Raw genomic sequence first — 21,206 nt, 5'->3', positions numbered from 1 at the left:
CTTCCTCATCCCACTCCTCCCAGCAGAAGGGCCCCCGCTGACACCGGGCTTGTTCCTTCTGCCCCTGGGGGCCGCCAGGCCGAGCGAGGACAGGGCCCCCAGAGGGGGAGCTTCAGGATCCAAGCCAGGCGAGTGCAGACGATCTTGGGAGACAGATGGCCAGGCGGGTGGGCCGGCAGAGAGAGGCTCCTGTTCCTTGTCAAGATGACACTCAAAAGTACATCCCCGTCATCGCGGGTTGTCAGTGGCGTTGTCAGCGCGAGATGCCGTGTGTGTTTTTGGACACTCTGTGAGTTTGGAAGGCTGCGCCCGTTCCCACTTCCATAGCAACGACAAAATTCCAGCCCCAGACGCTAAGCCTGCAAGTTAGTGTCAGACGGCGGGGGGGCGTGGCAGGCAGAGAGGGTGTCACTCCTAGCAGGGAGCAGCACTGGAGTGGCGAGGGTGGCCAGGAGGCAGGTTTCTGGATGTCTGCGGGGAGACCATGCGTGAGCACAGAGTGGCAGAAGGCAGGAGCTGACGGCTGAGTGAACGGGAAGTGCAATCTGTCGGCTTGAACAAGCTGGGAGCAAGGGGTTTCCTGAGGGCTGGCCCGTTCCAAGAAACCTGAGGGTCCTCTGAGTTCAGAAGAATACCCCCTGCTGGTTCATACAGTGTGAAGGGCTATGGAGAAAAGGACTTGAAGCTCTTATGGCTGCTAGGATGGAATGAAACGTGAACGGAAAAACACAGGATGCTCCAAGGACAGTAAGAAGACAGAGAATCACAAAATGCATATGCCCCTCTTTGACTAAGGCAGCTAAATTTATCCAGGCTCTGAAAATAGGCTCGTCCGCATATGAAGGGTTGAGCTTTTGTGCAACCAGAGAAAGAGGGTTGGGGGCCATCGCCCCTTCACAAAGTCTACTGCCCTGCTTTATCTGATGGAGCACTAAGTCGTGGAATCATTGGATTCTGGGTCAGAGAGCCTGTTCACAGGCTGAGCCCTTGCAGGCTACTGGCAATGTGATCTGACATCAGTCACTTTCTCTCTCAAGGTTCTGGTTTCCCCCTCTATAAAGTGAAGGCATCCTGAGATGGGAGGGGGACTTGCTACATGAACTCGACCGTGGGACTGGTGATAAAGGACCCTCTTTGGTCAGTGAAATTTCGGCCAATCCACAGTCCTGTGATAGGCTAAGTGACCACCAAAGATGTTCGTGTCCTCATGCCCAGAACCTGTGACCCTTTGTATGTGACAAAGGAGGCTCTACAGATGTGATTAACTTGGGCATCTTCAGATGGGGAGAGGATCATGAATTATCCGGGTGGGCCCAGTGTAATGACAAGGGTCCTTAAAGGTGAAAAAAGGAGACACGAGGGTCAGGGTCAGAAAAGACGTGATGGTGGAAGCAGAGGTTGAGTAACATGGTTACTGGCACCACAGGTCACGGAATCCAGGCGGATACTGGAAAAAGCAAGGAAACAGACCCACCTCCAAGAGTCGCCAGAAGTTGCACAGCTCTGCCAACCTTGATTTCAGCCCAGTGGAATGCATTTTGGATTTCTAACCTCTAGAACTGTGAGATGATACGGCTGTACTGTTGTAAACCACTAAGTAGGGGGTGGTGATGGTAGCAATAAGAAACTCACACAATCCTGTGCAACATCACCTAGGCTGAGAGCCCTCCTCCCCTGGACTAAATGCCATGTGGGAAGGAGGGGCAAAACCAAATGGAGTTCTCTGTGTCCCTCCATTTTTCCCAGCAGTGTGTTTGGCACAGAGGAGTCATTCAATCGATACTTGTTGGCTTGATTTTATTTGACAATGAAGGAAGAAAATGGTTTGTCATTGCCAAAGCTTTTGAACAAATAGGATAATGAATCCCAGAATGAGCGGTCCCCTAGTAGTGACTGCAAAGCAGTGAGCGGCTCTTTTCCACCTTGGTATTGACATGCCATAACATCCAGGAAGCACCCAGGCCTACCTCTGTTCTTCTGACCTTGGCTTTCAAAGGACATCCCACCAGTGTCTCAAGTCAGATGGAGGGGTGACTCTCCCTGATGAGCCCATAGGAGAAGTTAGGCCAAGAAATTTTAGGAACACTGAGACGTTAAGAAGTCATAAAATGTGATTCAGCCAGCATTCTTCCAGCAAATATTTGCGGAGCACTCTCCTGGATTCTGGCAACAGCAAAATGAATATGACACAGCCTCCATGCTCAAAGAGATCATGGAGCAGCAGGGAAAATAGCCATAAGAGCAAATTAATATGAGATGCAACTTTAAATGCAAAAAATCATATGGGTGCTCAGAGGAGGTGACACTGGGTTAGATTTGAGAAACGATTTCCATACCCAGAAGATAAGGGCAAACACATTTCTAAATAGAAGAGACCATTTCAGTAAATTATTGGTGGTGTAAAATTGCATTAGGACACTCAAAAAACTAGGAATATAAAGAAACTTCCTCTACATAAGAAACACATTCTTGAAAAACTCACAACAAATGTCATACTTAACAGCGAAAGTATGGAATTCCAATGGAATAGAACTGAGAGTCCAGGGATAGACCCATGAGTTTATAGTCAATTGAATTTTGGCAAGGATGCCAAGAACCTTCAGGAGGAAAAGAATATGGTTTCAACATTTAGTTCTAGGACAATTGGATTTCTACTTGCAACAGAATGAAGTTGGACCACAACTCATACCGCATACAGAAATTAACTTAAAATGGACAACAAGCTGAAAATAAGAGCTAAAGCTAAAAAACACATAGGAATACATTTCACGACCTTTAGATTTGGCAATAAAGTCTTAGACATGAGAATGAGAAAGAAAAAATAGATAAATTAGATTCTGAAAACGAAAAGCTTCTGTGCATCAAAGAATTCTACCAAGAAAGTGAAAAGACAATCTACATACAGGAAGAATGTACAAATTATATCTCTAATAAGGGCTTAATATTCAGAATATTTGAAGAACTCCTACACTTAACAACAAAAACAGCCCAGTGAAAAAATTGATAAAGGACTGGAGTAGAAATTTCTCAAAAAGAAGCTATAAAATGGCCAAGTAGCCTAAGAAAAGATGCTTAATATCATTAGTCATTAGGGAAATTAAAGTCAAAATGTGGACAAGACACCACTTCACAACTAGGATGAGTACATTTTTAAAATGGAATCTAACAACTTTGAAGAGGATGTGGAATAATTGGAGCCCTTGTACATTGCTGGTGGGAATGTAAACTGAGGCAGCTGCCAAGGAAAACAGACTGGCTGATTCCTCAAAAAGACAAATATGAAATTACCGTGTGACCAAGGAATTAGACTGCTGGGTATACATCCAAAAGAACTGAAAACAAGGACTCAGACATATATACGAATACCCATGTTCACTGCAACATTTTTCACAATAGCCAAGAGGAGGAAACATCTTAGATGTCCATCAACAGATAAATGGGCAAAATGTGGTTTCGCTGGATGGACACACAATGGAATATGGTTAAGTCATAAGGCATGAAACTGTGATACATGCTGCTACAGGAATGAAAGTTGAAAACACTACACTTAGTGAAACAAGCCAAACACAGAAGGACAAGTATTGTGTGATTTCACTTAATGCAATATCTAGAACAGGTGAAGTCACAGAGACAGAGGGTAGATTAGAAGCTACCATTGGCTGAGGTTGCGGGGAGTGAGAGTTATTCCTTCATGGGGTCGCAAAGAGTCAGACATGACTTAGCAACTGAACAACAACGCAGCATATGGGAGCTTAGTTCCCTGACCAGGGATTGAACCTGCACCTCCTGCCGTGGAATCACAGGATCTAAACCCCTGGACCTCCGGGGAAGAGCCTACCCTAGAAAGTGAAAGTGAAAGTCGCTCCATCATGTCCAACTCTTTGTGACTGTATAGACAATATGGTACTTGGAATTCTCCAGGCTAGAATACTGGAGTGGGTAGCCTATCCCTTCTCCAGCAGATCTTCCCCCGACCCAGGAATTGAACCGGGGTGTCCTGCATTGCAGGCGGATATGACTGAAGGCCTACCCTTAAGTCATATAATTCAGGCATTCATTTTGTTGAAAACTCTACATCCACTTGCATCAAAGGAGGGGTCCTTTAATCTTCTGATGGACTTTATTTTTTACCTTCTAACTCCTTCAGCCCACCCCATTCCATGAGGCCACTTGCTGGGTGAAGGGTCTTGGTCCCACTTGAGCGGTGGTGGTGAACCTCCCCTATTTTCCTAGGCCCTGTTCGCTGCCTGCCAACTTCCTGTTTCTGCCTTCCAGAGGGCACCTGTGAGCCCCACTGGGTCAAGGAGAAGTATGTAGATGTTTGTAAATTAATTTCCACGGCTTCATCATTGCTAATCTACTCTAGATTCATGATTAGAGGCCAATGACATATTAATTAGTCACCGTAATTAGCAAGTGTCAGTGAGGGGCCCGGCGCTCCTCGATATACACACAAGGGGTTGTCTTTGATAGCAGGGTTGACCCAGGCCAGCCTGCCACCTGTCAAAAGCTGCCTTTATTCAGCCTGCTCTCCAACCCTAGACACGTTGTGTGCACCCTACAGGTGGATCTCCTTCTCAGTGTAAATAAGAGTTTCTGTGTTTATCCTATAAAATGAAGATACTAACATATGAGTGGAGATAGAAAATGACATGACAGATGATGAGTTAATTAGCGGAATACAAAGTAATATGGGTTGTCCAGAGAGGCAGGAAGTTGAATCTACAGTCAGCCCTGCCAAGGCCTGCTTGTGACATGAGGCAAGTCACCTCACCTGTCCCATCGAAGCCAGGCCCCTGTGTGCCAGAACTGAGGGTGGAGACGGGGTTTTTCTATAGTAGGTGCTGCTTGTTGTCATTTGAGTCATTACTGTCTCACAGACCAGGCAGTGAACACACTCAGTTACCGAATATGCTGCTGCTGCTGCTAAGTAGCTTCAGTCGTGTCCGACTCTGTGCGACCCCATAGACGGCAGCGCACTAGGCTCCTCTGTCCCTGGGATTTTCCAGGCAAGAACACTGGAGTGGGTGCCATTTCCTTCTCCAATGCATGAAAGTGAAAAGACAAAGTGAAGTTGCTCAGTCATGCCCGACTCTTAGCAACCCCATGGACTGCAGCCTACCAGACTCCTCCATCCATGGGATTTTCCAGGCAAGTGTACTGGAGTGGGGTGCCATTGCCTTCTGAGTTACCACACATAGCTCCATTCAAAAGCAGTTTCACTTAAAAAAAAAAGGGTTGGTGAGACTTCCCTGGTGGTCCAGTGATTAAGACTTCGCCTTCCAATGCAGAAGGTGAAGCTTTTGATTCCTGGTTGGGCAGCTAAAATCCCACATGCCTTGAGGCCAAAAAACCAAACCATGAAACAGAAACACAATTGTAACAAATTAAATAAAGACTTTTATAAAAGCAGTCTTCACTGAAATATATATATATATATGTATCTCTAAGTGGTGATAGATTGACCAAGGAAAGCCTCAAAAGCAGACTTTTTTTTTTTTGGCCCTGACTTATGAGAACTTGCCTTCCCTAGTGGCTCAGATGGCAAAGTGTCTGCCTGCAATGCAGGTGACTCGGGTTCGATCCCTGGGTTGGGAAGATCCCCCAGAGAAGGAAATGGCAACCTACTCCAGTATTCTTGCCTGGAGAATCCCATGGACAGAGGAGCCTGGTAGGTTACAGTCCAAGGGGTTGCAAAGAGTTGGACATGACTGAGCCACTTCACTTTCTTTTGCCTTCTATGAGAACTTAGTGCCCTGACCAGGGGTTGAACGCAGGCCCCAGCAGTGAAAGCCCCAAGTTCTAACCACTAGACTGCCAGAGAATGCCCAAAAGTAGTTTGTCCATACAAAAGTAACACTTCCTCTAGTGTGGACCATTGCTTGCTGGAATCCCACTCTGTCATTTTACTGCAGCCAAACCCACCGACAGCTTCAGCTTAGTGAGTTCATCCCACTCAACAGTAATACATCATTCCAAGAGATCTTTGTTTGCAAGTTCCATATATTTTCATGGCATCTTGTAGCTTTTTAAAAAGTTAAAAGAAATAGCCATTGTTGTCTGAGATGCCTTTCAACACTTGCAAAGAATTCTTCCTTCAGGTAATTTTTTATTCCACTGGCAATTTGGTAGGAAGAAGGGAAATCTAAAAAAAAAAAAGAATGTGCGGATGTCTCTCCATTTTCCTAAGAAGGAAACCAAGATGGCAAATAAGAAAAAGAAGTACTACATGTATATATCCTAATTATCCATCATGTTGTTGTAACACTTTACAAACCATGAGGTACCTTTTGTGCATTATTTCATTTCACATACATACAAGCTAAGAAAGGTAGGAAGATATAATTATACCCATCTTATAAATAAAGAAATGGAGGCTCAGCAAATAGTTAATTTGGCTACATTCACTCAGCTGGTTAGAGTGCAAATCAAGACTTGAACCTACATGCTAAGATGTTGGGATGTTTGATGCATTATTCTTTCCACCATACGTAGCTGTGCCACTATTTAACTCAACTTTAAGACATTACATTCCATTTAAATACATTAAATACACAGTCTTGAACTATGCAGTGTATTTAACAGACAGGGCATGAGCTGGAAGCTGGCAGAATGTAGATGCAAATTGCATGTTAGTGTCAAGCCAGCTTGCCAGAGGGACTTCTTACCAGACCAGGCTGGTCACAAGGTACTGTCTCCTTCCCTTTAAAGTCAGTCTTACAGAAAGGGACTTAGTGGATGTAAAAAGAGGCTTGAGCACCAGTCAGAAAAACCAACGTTACCAAGAGGTTCCGTTAAACCCACAGAAGAGCAATTTGGGGGACAGGACAGATGGTGACATCGGATCCCTGGTGTCAGGCTGGCCTGTGATGGATCCCATCTTTGTTACTTGCTAACTGTGGGACCTCAGACAAGCTGCCTGGTTTCTCCTAGTTTCTGTTGGCTCAGCTGTAAGATGGACTACTCTCTTACTTTTCTTAAAAGTATATTGTGATGTTTAAGTGAAGGCACATATGTGAAGCATCAGGCTTTGATTCCAGGCCACAGACTGTGCTCAAGAGGTGATCATTTGTAAGACATCCCTGGTGGTCCAGTGGTTAAGACTTGGAGCTTTCAATGAAGGGGACCTGGATCTGATCCCTGGTCGTGCCGCATGGTGCAGCTGAAACAGAAAACAAACAAACAAAAAAGGAAGTGGCCATTCTCCTTCTTATTTCATAAGGCCAATAGAAACCAGAAGATGGGAGCCGCAGAACCACAGATGTTTATTTCCCAGATTGCTTACTGGAACACCCAATTCTTGTCCCTGCAGCCCAGTGGCTGGCCTGCAGTGTGGGTTCTGTCCGTGTCGGTTGACTCAGATTGGTAGAAAGACTGTCCATACGCCTCTGTGGCTGTCTCTCTGGAGCCATCTCGAAAATCAACAAGTAGCCCAAAGGTTCTTTATTTAAGGCAGGTAGTAGAAATCAACAGGCCAGTTGCCTGTCTCTATCACACTTACAGCCTGGCAAAACAGAAATGAACCCAGAGTCCCCGGTTCTCTCCAGGTACCTCCTTGAACGTGGCATGCCCCATCTGTAAAACTGGAAAAATCGTCTCTTCCTCCAGAGCAGAGACAGCGTTTCTGGAAGCAGGATGTGAAATGCAGCGGGTGGGCAAGGCACTAATGTAACTCACAAAGCTGGGCTCCTTTTCAGTCTCTCACGGGTGCTCCTGGTCTCTCGCCAGTCCTCATCCTGCCTTCGCTGGTTCTGCTCCTTGGGTGGCTTCTGGCTGGTTTGGAGAGCCCTGGAGTCTGGCAAGTGGCTCTGCAGCCTGCCAGGGGACAAAGGGCCCTAGAGCTGCACCTTCCTAATGAGTCGTTAAATAGATGGACATACAGGTCCAGGCAAGACGGAAAGCATGGTGTCCCGCTTCCCGGCTCGGGGGGACCCGGGCTGGCTCCTCCTCTGGTGATTCACCGAGGAAGAGGCGGAACCCTGAGACGGTGGGGTGGGGCTTGGGCATGGGTGGGGCTTGTGGAGGCCGGGAGGACGCACCCCATGCGTATGGAGAGGTCTCTGACCTGAATCTCCATCCCTGTTGGAGTGAGTGCCTGCCTACTCCCCAACTCCACTGAGGATGGGGGCAACCGAGGCAGGGAACCCAAATCAAAGAGATGCTGCAGATGCAGGCCGAAGATTGCAGCTTCCTGCGCCCTCACCTGGGAGAGAAGCAGACAAGGGTGCCAAGCTTCTCTGGAGCCTGCCTCAAGGCAGCCAGAGCTGGAGCTTCTGGTCCTCAGAGAGTGGAGCCAGCAGCTGATGCCCAAACTTCGGGAGAAAGAAAGACATGTTCTTCAGAAGCCCCCCAGGCTGTAGCTATACTCTTTCTAAAAAACACTTTTATAAAACAAGAAATCTCTAGTCTTTACCATTCTATTGTTTTCCTCTGTTTCTTTGCATTGTTCATTTAAGAAGGCTTTCTCATCTCTCTTTGCCATTCTCTGAAACTCTGCATTCAGCTGAGTATGTGTATAGCTATGACAGCGTATTAAAAAGCAGAGACATCACTTTGCCAACAAAGGTCCCTATAGTCAAAGCTATGGTTATTCCAGTAGTCTTGTATGGTTGTGAGAATTGGACCATAAAGAAGATGGATCACTGAAGAATTGATACCTTTGAACTGTGGTGTTGGAGAAGACTCTTGAGAGTCCCTTAGATTGCAAGGAGAGCAAACCAGCCAATCTTAAAGGAAATCAACCCTGAATATCCATTGGAAGCAATGATGCTGAAACTCCAATTCTTTGGCTACTTGATGCAAAGAACCAACTCATTGGAAAATACCTTGATGCTGGGAAAGATTGAAGGCAGGAGGAGAAGGGGACAACAGAGGATGAGATGGTTGGATGGCATCACTGACTCAATGGACATGAGTTTGAGCAAATTCTGGGAGATAGTGAAGGACAGGGAAGTCTGGCGTGCTGCAGTCCATGGTGCTGCAAAAGAGTTGGACACGACTGAGCAACTGAACAACAACATAAAACAAGAGTCTGACACTGAAGCAAGAGTTGGGAGAAGCTAAAATTCATATCACTGAAAGTATTTTTTCTCTTGCCAAAGCTTGAAACAATGCCCACCCCACTTCACATCCAGTTCCTTTAAAAGAACTCCCATGGTATAATTGTAATATGACTTATTTGGGGAAATTGGATTTCTAGGCAATCTGAAATCCAAAGCAGGTGCCTGGTTGTGGGGTAAGAAATCCCAGCAGCTCCTGCAACCCTACCCCTCACCTCCTGCACCCCCTCAGCCTTCCTCCAGGTGGGTCCAGAGTCTGATTTGAGTCTGATTTGCTACCGTCCTGCATGGGGAGCTTTGAAATCTCCTGTCACAGACTCCGGGGCACGAACACCATGCAGACATCGCTGATCAGGACACTCGGAGTCACTGGAGCCGAGCGGAGAGTCACTTACCCCTGCCTGTCAGCCGCCTGGTCTGGCCATGCCGAAGCTGCCCATCAGCAGCTGAAGATGACATGTCTGCCTGTGTGTCAGCCTGCGGGGAGGGGGACACTGGTGGGTCAGGGCTCAGGCAGCTGATAAGCAGGCCATTTGTTCCTCTTAGTGGGTGAGAATGTGGTGTAAAGGAACGCACGAGCCAGCAAGAAAGGTTTTCTTCAAAACCTTCCTCGCCTTCAACCCATCCATTCAGCATAATGTCAAATCCAATGAGAAGAGTCTGGGGAGGGGAAACAGTTTTAGCTGGAGACCTAAAATCCCTCCCTCCTCTCTGGAGCTGAGGCTGCCGACGGACCCCTTTCCGAAGTCCAGCCTCATTCTGCTGGGTCCTTCTGTGATCTGCCCTTGGGTCCAGGTGACTGTGTCCACTGCAGCCAACGAGGCTGGGGAGGGCAGGGGTCCCACGGTTATCCCCGCTTCTAGGCTTTCCGGTCTCTGTCTCCCTGCAGTCCCGACGCCCGGTGTGAGAACGTTCGGGGGTGAGCTGTGTGGGGCCCCCATGGAGCTGCTGTGTGATGGGGAGAGAAGCTGGTTCACCTTGATCCCCTAGGGCTAGGGCGGGGGGCCAGTCCTAAACGTCTTTGTCTCCTCTGTCATCTACATTTTATCTACAAAATCCCAGCCTCCTTCTCAGCTGATAGACCAAAAACAATTTATTTACTCAAAAAGGCACCCATTTGACAGATGGACAGAATAGACAGCTACCCACAGGGGATGGTCACCTTGGAAGTCCAGGAACGCTCACCATCTAATGTCCCTGACCTGCCCATTATCTCCCTCCATTAAATGTCTCCTGGCTTGAAACCCACCATGAAAGGCTCCTTCTTGTATCTGGGGCTCTGCTCAGCTAGAAGTACCGAGGGCAGACAGTGATTCCCAGCCTCCAGGGCGTTTGAACCTCAGAGAGAAGCAGTATAGGAGATTTTTTTTTTTACTTGAGATGCAATCGTGGTGGAAGGGGAGAAAGGAAAACAGAAAAGGCAGGGGCTTCCCTGAGGGATGCAGACGCAAGCAGAGGAGCGCCTGTGGAGGTCAACCTCACCTTCGTCAGTGAGCAGCCTCCTGGGGAGCTGGGTGGGCTCTGGGGACAGGTGAGTCCCTGGTCTGCTTCAGAGAAGATCCCTCCTTCTCCCTACTTGCAGACACAACTCTAGGGAGAGCCAGCGTCAGGCAGAGAGAAATGTGACCAACCCAGTTGCCAGGAGAAAACACTCAGCACGGAGGCAGGCCTGGGAAGCCACCCCCCCGGTGCCCACTGACCCCTCTCCTGGCAGGTCACACGGCCTCTGGTGCCACCTGCTTCAGCGGAGCATCCGACGAAGCTCTCGGCCACCCTGGGCATTTGCTGACGTATGGCCCGAGCCATTTCCAAGGCTCCCTTTCCTCTGTCTCCATATAGAATAATATGCGATTAATTGATTTTCTGTCACTCTCTTAGTGCAGAAAATTAATTTCAGAGCAACCTTGTTTTCTCAGGGTATGAATCCCATACACGCAGAGTAATTCAGCTGCTCCATTATTCATGAGGGGAAACAGTGATGGAGCGCACGATGGAGGCGCCCCAAGGCCACAAACGCATCGTCTGTGTTACCGATACAACAGTATTCCACCGGCGCCTCTAAATAATTCACACCCACCCTCAGTGTGAGCCTGCGCGCCGCTCAGGATGTGGCTGGGGAGGCCTAGCGGCGGGGCTTTGGAGACTGTCAGTGACAACATGCAGAGGGGAGGCAGCCAGGATCCCCTGATGCTGTCCCCGCCAGGGCCGCCAGAGTTGGAGGCTCGGGTCTCAGCTCCCCGGTCACTCTTGACCTCAGCAAAGCTCATATCTGCACAAAGAGGGTGACAGGGGGCCTCTGTGGTGGTCCAGTGGTTGAGACTCTGGGTTTCCAAAGCAAGAGGCTTGGCTTCGATCCCTGGTCAGGAAAGATGCAGCCGAAAAAAAAAAAAAAATTGAAATAAGAGGGTGACAAAAACAGGATGGACCCCTGAGAGGAAAGAATGAACTCAGACTCTATAAACTGAACTCCTAGCTCTGGAGCAGGCACACAAGACAGCCCAGGCCGTTCAGATGAAGGAAGCCAGCTTATGTCTCCGGACCTCAGGTTTTAAGGATTCCTGTTTGTTTGGTTTTTGGTTTGTTCTAAACCTAGCCATTCATCACATTCATCTGAGGCATTCCTTTGCTGTTCACCTGAAACCACCACAACATTGTTAATTAGCTATGTCCCAGTACAAAATGTTTTGGTGTTAGAATACATAAATGCTAAAAAAAGAAAAGAAATAGAGCTTCTTGGACCCAAATGGAGAAGGAAGTGGCAACCCACTCCAGTATTCTTGCCTGGAGAATCCCGTGGACAGAGGAGCCTGGTGGGCTGCTGTCCACGGGGTTGCACGGAGTCGGACACGACTGAAGCAACTTAGCATCCATTCATGCATTGGAGAAGGAAATGGCAACCCACTCTAGTATTCTTGCCTGGAGAATCTCATGGACAGAGGAGCCTGGTGAGCTACCGTCTATGGAGTTGCACAGAGTCGGACACGACTGAAGCAACTTAGCATGCATTCATGCATTGGAGAAGGAAATGGCAACCCACTCTAGTATTCTTGCCTGGAGAATCTCATGGACAGAGGAGCCTGGTGGGCTGCCGTCTATGGAGTTGCACAGAGTCAGACACGACTGAAGCGACTTAGCATGCATTCATGCATTGGAGAAGGAAATGGCAACCCACTCTAGTATTCTTGCCTGGAGAATCTCATGGACAGAGGAGCCTGGTGAGCTACCGTCTATGGAGTTGCACAGAGTCGGACACGACTGAAGCGACTTAGCATGCATTCATGCATTGGAGAAGGAAATGGCAACCCACTCTAGTATTCTTGCCTGGAGAATCTCATGGACAGAGGAGCCTGGTGGGCTGCCATCTATGGAGTTGCACAGAGTCAGACACGACTGAAGCAACTTAGCATGCAGGTACAGAAGCAGACACAAAGTGGACCTACCAAATCAGGGTCTCCTGTGAGTCTGTGTTTTAGACACAGTCTCATTCTCACAAGGGGAGCGACACTGGATGAGACCCAAGGAAGTTTCTAGCTCTGATGTTCTCGGAGGAATCTAACAATGAGACGCGTCAGCCCAAGCCTGCAGCGGGAAGGCTCCCTAGGACCCTGGACACCAAAGGAGCAAATGGGAGAAACAGAGGGACAGGAACCAAGCCTGACATGCAACACAGCTCCTCAGCCTTGCCATTTTTCCCTTGTGTGGCTGAAGCCAGTGAAAGGAAGTGGGTCCTTGTTTCCTCCAAGAGAAAGACAGAAGCCCCATGTGCGATGTCCAGGCCGTCTCGGGATGCGCATGTATGCTAGGGAGGATTCCAAGATGGCCCCAGGATTCCCACCCTCTGGGATACTCACCCCATGCAACACCCTCCCGTCAGGTTCAGGCAGGAATGGTGAAAAACATGGGAAGGCCTTCCCAAGATTAGGCTACTAGTCAGTAGGATTTGGCATAATCCAAAGGGGAATTATCTTTGGTGGATCTGACATAATCTGGTAAGCCTTTGAAACAAGTTAAGTTCAAGCCCCAACAATCTCCTTTTCTTGGTGAGGATAACACTGGGATGGCAGTAAACAACGCGGACCACTGACCTTGGTCTGGAAGAAGCCAGCTGCCATGTGCCAGAGCATCTGTGCTGAGTTTCTATGACTAGAACCTTCGAGGGACTCCTAGCTGCTGTGAGTGACCAATAGCCCACAGGAAAACAGGGGCATCAGTCTTACAGCCAAAAGGAGCTGAATTCTACCAATAGCCTGGATGACTTGGAAGACTGGAGCCTCAGATGAGATCACAGCCCACTGACTGATCGTGATTTACCCTGTGAGACCCTGTGCACAGGACCCAGACACAGCACACCAGGACCCCTGGTACATAGACACTGGGAAATCATGAACAGGTGCAGTCTTAAGCCACTAACTTACTTACACTAACTTAAGCCACTAACTTAAACAGACGTTTAATTTGCTAGGCCAGCAACTGGAAGCTAATGTAACATGTAATTAAGTAAACACAGTAGGACTCCATGCCCTTTATAGTTTACAGAGGATTTCCAAGGCCACAACATCCCCCTCTCTGCATACCCAGTGATGGGTCTTCACACAGTGCCTGGAAGGTATTCACAGATCATCTTCTGTTGGTACTCAAGATAGTGTCACGCAGCTGATTAGACAGTTTGGGTTTGTTTCACAAGCGGGAGAAATTGAAGCTCCAATAAACCTCTCTGAGGTCACATAAAGAGTCTGTGGCAGAAGCAGGAGTCAAGTTCAGGCCTCCTGAGTCCAAGATCAGCGATCTGTGTTGTCTATTGCCAACCCAGCGCTATTCTCGCCAAGAAAAGGAAGTTGCTTTAAACTCGAGTCCCAGGGGCTTGAGTGTCTATAAGTCTGTAGGAAAGGAAAACCGGAGTGGTCAGGGGAAGCTGAGCACCACCCTCCTGCTAGTGCCCACTCTCCTCCCATATGATGGGGTGCAGGGGCGTAGCACTGACAGGTCGGCCTTGATGCCAGCTCTGAATCTGCAGCTGCCCCTCTGCCCACTCTACATTCCAAGGTCTTCAGCTGAACCTAGGTGTGCGGCCCACCCTTCCTGCCAACCCCTCCAACCTCAGGGGGACTGAAGGCCCAGCCCACCTGCTCATCAACAGGCTTGGCGTCTTTTGTGATTAATGGTGTCCAGTCAAATCGAAGCAACAATTGGGAAAACTAGGTTGCAACAGTGTGCTCTTAATTGTTGGTGTTCCTGTGGAACATTAGCCGTAAGAAACCTCCAGAGAGGAACTGTAAAGGCGAAAGAGGAAACGTGACAGAAGAGGTGAGAAAGGAACCCTCCCTGGCTGAGACTTCACGACGCAGCCGCCACTCCGAAGCATGCACCGTGTGCAGCAGCCACGCTCCAAGCCCAATAACCTCCTTCCAAATGGTAATAAATCCCCTCGGACCCCAACACACTTGTAATTTACGACTTGGCTAAAATGAACATTATTTCAAGCTAAGCGTATTCTCAGAGGTGCGGGAGAATGTGGCAGCTTTCCTGCTGACAGAGGAGTTTCTTTGTAAATGTCATGCATTCACTTTCATTACTTCCAAATAATTGCCAGAAAAGATCAGCTGCTGGACAGGGCTGCCCACTTTACATCACTATGAGTCAATTTCATCATCATCAAAGGAGCCCCTGGGAGCTGGTTCCAGCCTTGGGCGGACTCAGCCTTCAGTGGCTGGTTCCTAATGCTCAGGAGGCTGGGCAGGAGAAACAGCATCCATCAGTCTCTAGGGACAGCTCCAGGTAAGACGGAATGCTGTCTCTAGCTAGGCAAGATAATCTGTCATCACAACCTCCATCAAATATCATTCTCTTGCATCCGTTGGATCATGATGTCATTGGCTGCCCAGTCCTGTATGTGCTGCTTGTTATTTGGACCGATGGGAGCATATACTCCTGCCCCTCATGGATGCTGGCCCTTCAGCCAAGAGAATGGAGGAGCAGGAAGATGTCACTTGCTGGGCTTAGATAGGATCCTTGCCCTTCTTATTCCCACAGGAATCTCTTTTGTGGAAAGCCTGCTTCTGATTCTAACACAGTCTTTGTCTCTGGAGCTCAGAGTCTGATTATTGATTGCTGTATAACAAATCACGCCCAAACTGGGTGGCTCAGTTATTTCTCATGATGCTGAGGGTGGGCTGAGCTCCGCTGGGTGGTGGTTCTCCGTGTGATGTCTGTTGGAGTTGCAGTGTTTTGAGGGTTGGACGGGGCTGCAAGTCTTGGTGGGCTCACGCACACGTCTGGTGCCTTGAAACGGAAGGTGGGAAGACCAGGCTCCATCTGGCTAGTGGACAGCTAGGCCTTTCTCTCTGTGGTTGCAAGCCCTTTTGCTCTCCACGTAGCCTTTACACATGACCCCTCTATGTGGCTTCTGCAGGGTACCTGGGCTTCCTACATGGTGGCTTCCTACAAAAGCACAAAAGCGAAAGCTTCCAGGACTAGCACTGGATCATTTTGCCACATTCTACTGGCTAGAGTGAGTCATAGGCCAGCTCAAATTAAACACAGGAGGCCAATGGACACAGAGAGACATGATTCATTGGGGGCCATCTTTGAAGACCAGCTGTGAATCAGGAAGAGAGAAAAGAGAACAGGAAGGCACCTCTTCTCCATGATATCTACCCAGACAACTTTTCAATCCCTTAAGGACTGAAAAAGATAAATATAACAAGTTCCTTAGGGAGTCTCAGTTCTTTGGGATATAAGCATGAAACAGTTTTTATTTCTTCCAATCACTGCCTCAAACTGTGATAAGTTTAATCCCCTTCTCCTGTTCCTTAATGACACCCCAAGCAAATCCCACAACTTTCTAGTCACGTCCACTGATGAAAACAGTCTAGTTCAGTGTGTTGGATGACATTAGGGAATTATTTTAGGTGTTTATCATGGTGTAGTGATTATAAAGAAGAATATCCTTAATTTTAAGAGATGTTTAGGGGTGAAGTGTCATGACATTGCTGTATACTCTGGAACTGACGGGTGGATAGCTAGACCCGGACGTAGGCCAACTAATTATTAACAATTAGTAAAACTAGAGGGTGATTAGAGCGATGTTCATTGGTTTAACTGTTCAACATTTCTGTGTATTTTAATTTACATAATAAAAAGTCGAAGAAGGAATCCAGTGCACTTGAAAACTTCAATTTTACATCCAATTTAATGTTACTCCTGGAACTTCTCTTGGCAGACCAGTGGTTAGAGCTCTGAGCTCCCAATGCAGGCGACACCAATCAGCCTATAGCAGGAGAGCTGAGATCCTGCATCCCACACAGGGCAGCCAGAAATAACCAAAGTTACTCCTCTCCCCCACCACTGGCAGAACTTGAGGGCTTAGAAACTCAAAACCGCCTGGGCTGGAGGAGGAAGAAGCCCTGTGCCTTCTTATAAGAGACTGCAACTCTATCCACCGCTGTTGTGGTTGTTTAATTGCTTAGTTGTGTCCAGCTCTTTGCGACCCCGTGGACTGTAGCCTGCCAGGTTCCTCTGTTCACAAGATTTCCCAGGCAAAATGCCGGAGTGGGTTGCCACTTCTTTCTCCAGGGGATCTTTCTAGCCCAGGGATCAAACCTGCATATTCTGCATTGCAGGTGAATTCTCTAAGGCTGAGCCGCCAGGAAAGCCCATTTCTATCTGTCGGGGCTCTGAATTGCTCCTCGAGTCCACACTGACCAGAGTTACACTTCCTTGTGGGGCACGTGCTGGGATTTCTGGAGGATCCTTCAGGTTGTCCCCTCCAGCTTCTCCTCCGGGTGAGACCCATCTCTGGCTCTCCGTCCTCCACATCATTCCCCTCGCCTAGCTCCAGACACCAAAATTTGATCCACTTCCAAATTTCTTGCCCCTAAGTCCCTTTTTTGAAGAATATCTCTTTGAAGAATTGATGACTGCTGCTGCTAAGTCGCTTCAGTCGTGTCCGACTCGGTGCAGCCCCATAACGGCAGCTCACCAGGCTCCGCCGTCCCTGGGATTCTCCAGGCAAGAACACTGGAGTGGGTTACCATTTCCTTCTCCAATGCATGAAAGTGAAAAGTGAAAGTGAAGTCACTCAGTCGTGTCCGACTCTTAGCGACCCCATGGACTGCAGCCCACCAGGCTCCTCCGCCCATGGGGTTCTCCAGGCAAGAGTACTGGAGTGGGGTGCCATTGCCTTCTCCGATTGATGACTATGGGGGAGGATATAATACAACCCCTTCACAGGAAGCTCTAGGAGAAGGTTCTAGCCCAGTTGTTAGTGGTTCTCTTTAAAATGCGGCATTTATCGCCTCCTATCTTCAGAATCACTGATTCTGGGGCAATGGAGAAAAATAATCTCCATTCTTTACAGAAGTATAAATATGGCTCATGTATCTGACCTTAGAAAACCTGGCTTGCAGACCCAACTCAACTGCCAACTTGCTGTGTGACCTTGGTCTATCACTTAACTTCTCTGGTCCTTAGAGATGTTTGGTAAGCACTTACCAACTGGTCCAGTAGGTTTCCCAAATGAGTATTACAGACTCCCGGGGCTCCCAAGAAGTGAGCAGTACTTGAGAAGCACCACAGATATTGACATGAACCTGACCAAAGAGTTAGCTTGGCCAGGGAATCAGTTCTTCACTCTATTTCTTACATTAGAGTTCTAGGTTAAAAAAAAGAAAGAGTGCTGCTGCAAAAAAAAAAAAATTTTTTTTTTTTTTGGCAAGCTGTTCATCAGTCCGGCATTCGCATGCAACTGCCACTGAAAAGACCAACCTCTGAGGAATCTTTGATGGGAGATGCGCTGTCAGGGCCATTTAACAAACCCCTAATTCTCTCCCGAAGAACCAGACGAGAAAACGGTTCTCAGATTGCGAACAAAGAGAGGAACCTTTTGAAATGTCATGTCCAGGAGAGAATCACTCCCTGCTTTGCTCTGCAGTGTGTGTGTGTGTGTGTGTGTGTGTGTGTGTGTGTGTGTGTGTGTGTGTGTGCATGCACACGCGCAAGTGCGTGGACCTCCCCGTCAGTCTGCCTATTGTTGTGAGCAGGATTAAATTTAAAACTGCTCAGACGTCTGAGGCAGGGTAATCAATCACTTCATCACTGCCACTGCAGATAAAGAGAGCGGTGAGACAGGAGGAAAGACGCAGGAGCTCGTCAGAGAGGGCGATAAACTCACTGCTGTGAGTCAGTTCAGAGCGTCAAGCCCCATGCCCTTCCCGTGGTGCCCGTGGGCCTGTGGGAGAAGGGACTGGAGAGGGAGGGGAGACCCCAACAACAATTGAAACTTAAACCCGAAGAAACCCAGAGCTGTCATCAAACATCTGGGAAAGGCTGGCAGGGAGAGGTGCTCCGGAAGATTTGGGGTTAAAAGAAGACCTCATTCTGCACAGAGAGGACCCCAAAGAAGTCTCTTTGCATCTAACTCCTCAGCCAACCAACCAACCACCTGGCAAGCCCCGGGATGTCCCCTTATCACTGGGGTGGCAGGGCCCCAGGAGCTGGGAGGCCCCTGCTGTCACTGGGGCAAGGCCACACCTCTGTCCTCCCAGAGGGCCCCCAGGGCAGGGGAGCTGCAGTCTATCAGCCCTTGAGTGGCATCCGTGGAGTCCCGTGTTTCCCTGTCCCGTGTCCTCTGCGTAAATGCAATTTCCCCAAATGTCAGGAGGAGAGCATTACAGATAACACATTGTGTGTGTCTTTGACCTGGTAAGTGCTGAAATCACAGATCTCATTATTCTGACATGATAGAATTTTCTCTTTCTCTCTCCCTGTGCAGGCTGACTGCTGTTGTTTTCTAGACTGCAGGCTTCAATCCCAAACGCGCAAAGCCACCAGAGGAAAACAGGCCTCACCTCACCTCTTTCCTACCTTGAACTGAATGCCAGGTCTCCTTGTGTGAAAAGAATTTGATCTTAAGGGCAGCTCAACAGAGGACATTAAGGAACAAATATTGTTGGTCAGAGCTTTACTGGGAGGCTGAAGAGTGAATAGTATTGACCTTGAAAGCAGAGTCACCCTGTATGACTCTGGACACCCCACCCACAGTCTGAGGGGTAGGGTCAAGGCCATAGCCCTGAACTCTCAGGAGCAAGGCTGGAGTTGAATTCCAGTTCCTCTACTTTTTATCTGTGTGCCATGCTCGGATTGTCAATCCTCTTTCTTTTTCATCCACAAAAATAAAGGATGCCATAGGATGGGTATGAGGAATAAAGAGAGGCCGGCTCCCTATAAGGTGTCTGGCAAACAATTGGTGCTGAAAAAATATTTCGTACTGTCAAAGCTGGCCACAAGGAGGGATGTAGTCAGTGTCTCATCATTCAATCAGCAAACAAAGAATCATTGACCGAGTGCCCTAATCTGGAAGCCAAGAGACACAGGCTCACTAAATACTTGTTAAATGAATGAACTGCTTCTCATCCATTGCTAGGTGACTTTGGACCAGTCTCCCAATCTCTCTTACTCTCTCACAGCCTTTAAAATGAAGGGCTGGGTGGGATCACGTTGAGACAGCCTTCCAGTTTTGACACTGCATTAGTTGAGTGGACTGTGTGGGGACATAAAGGATTCCGACAGAGTTTTAGCTCTCCCAAGCCTGAACATCTAGTTAATAAGATGATCAGATGGGTCTGCACGAAGGCAGCTGATAACTGAGGCAGTGCGTGAGGAATGCAGGTAAGGGGTGCTACAGGTGCTGGGAAGAGAAAGGAGGGTTGGTGGTCAGAGGAAGTGAGGCCAGGCCTGTACCTTGGAGGAAAGATGAGCTCTTCTGGGCAAGGTGTGTTCAAGGGCACTGTGCAAGCTGGAATGCATACATTCCTTGGAATTTCAGTTAAATTCAAATCAAGGCAGGAGATGTCAAACCCTAGAATGTGACGGCCAGCTGTTGAAAAGAAAACCGCGTACCAAGCTTCCCCCACCTGGCCTGGGCATCCTCACACGGCCCCCTCAAGTCGAGCATCTTACCAGGACGGCACCTGCAATGCTGGCAGGATCCTGCATCTGCCAACCTCCTTTCCTGCATCCGCATCACCTCCCTACAGAGTCTTTCCGGAAGGTCCCTCCCCGTGTCTGTGCCTTTCTCTCCCAGTGGCCCCTCCAGGCGTCAGGATAGCGCAGGAGGCAGCCAGCAGCACTGGGCAGTCTTTCCTCGCCACTTTTACCTCTGCTTGGATTACAAACACCCTACCTTCCCCATCCAGCTAGTCCTATCTTCTCCTTTCTGCCATAGAGACAAACCAAGAAAAATATGGACATTGAGTCTTTCTGATGATAAAAATTAGGCTGTTAGCATTCGTTGTAAACTTTGGAAAACACAGACAAGTGTAAAGAGGTTAATAATAGCCAGTGTTAAATACAGATGGCAGATAGATATTCAAAGCTGGATATATGGTTTCACATCTTGTTTGTTTGTTTTCGCTTAAGATCCCATGGTGAGAATTTCCCCCATGACCTTATTTGAAAGCATGGTTGTTAGTGACTGCATAATATTTCATTGAATGAATTTAGCCATAAGTTATCTAACTGTTCCCCTATTGTTGGACACTAAGGTTATTTCTGGTTTGGGGCTATTATCAATAATGTTGATTTCCTGGTGGCTCAGATGTTAAAGAGACTGCCTGCAATGCAGGAGACCCAGGTTTGATCCCTGGATCAGAAAGATCCCCTGGAGAAGGGAATGGCAATCCACTCCAGTATTCTTGCCTGGAAAAATCCCATGGACTGAGGAGCCTGGTGGGCCACAGTCTATGGGATCGCAAAGAGTAAGACATGACTGAGTGACTAACAGACACACATGAATAACACTGCAGAGAACATCCTGCATGTTAATCTTGTCCTAGAATTATTTTCTAAGGTTAAATTCCTATATATGGAGTTTATTGGCCAAAGTGTATGTGTGACTTAAGGGTGTTGATACGCATTGCATTTCTCTCTTTCTGAATGCTCTGTAGTTCCTGGATGAGCTAATATGTACATTGCCAATTATCATAGCCTCTGAGCACCTCTAAGACAAGAACCAATTACCCTCCAGGGCACCTTGAATAAAGGTCAACAGATGAGTGTTGAGTGGACAAATTAGGACCACCAAAATCTCAGAGAGTCTTCTTCCCACCAGAGGAGTACTCCACAGGGCTCACTTTGATATCCATTCCAGGA

Source organism: Capricornis sumatraensis, chromosome 4, assembly GCF_032405125.1.
Source record: "Capricornis sumatraensis isolate serow.1 chromosome 4, serow.2, whole genome shotgun sequence".
Taxonomy (NCBI): Eukaryota; Metazoa; Chordata; class Mammalia; order Artiodactyla; family Bovidae; genus Capricornis; species Capricornis sumatraensis.
The sequence above is the reverse complement of the archived record's forward strand: the minus strand, read 5'-3'. Positions refer to the sequence as shown.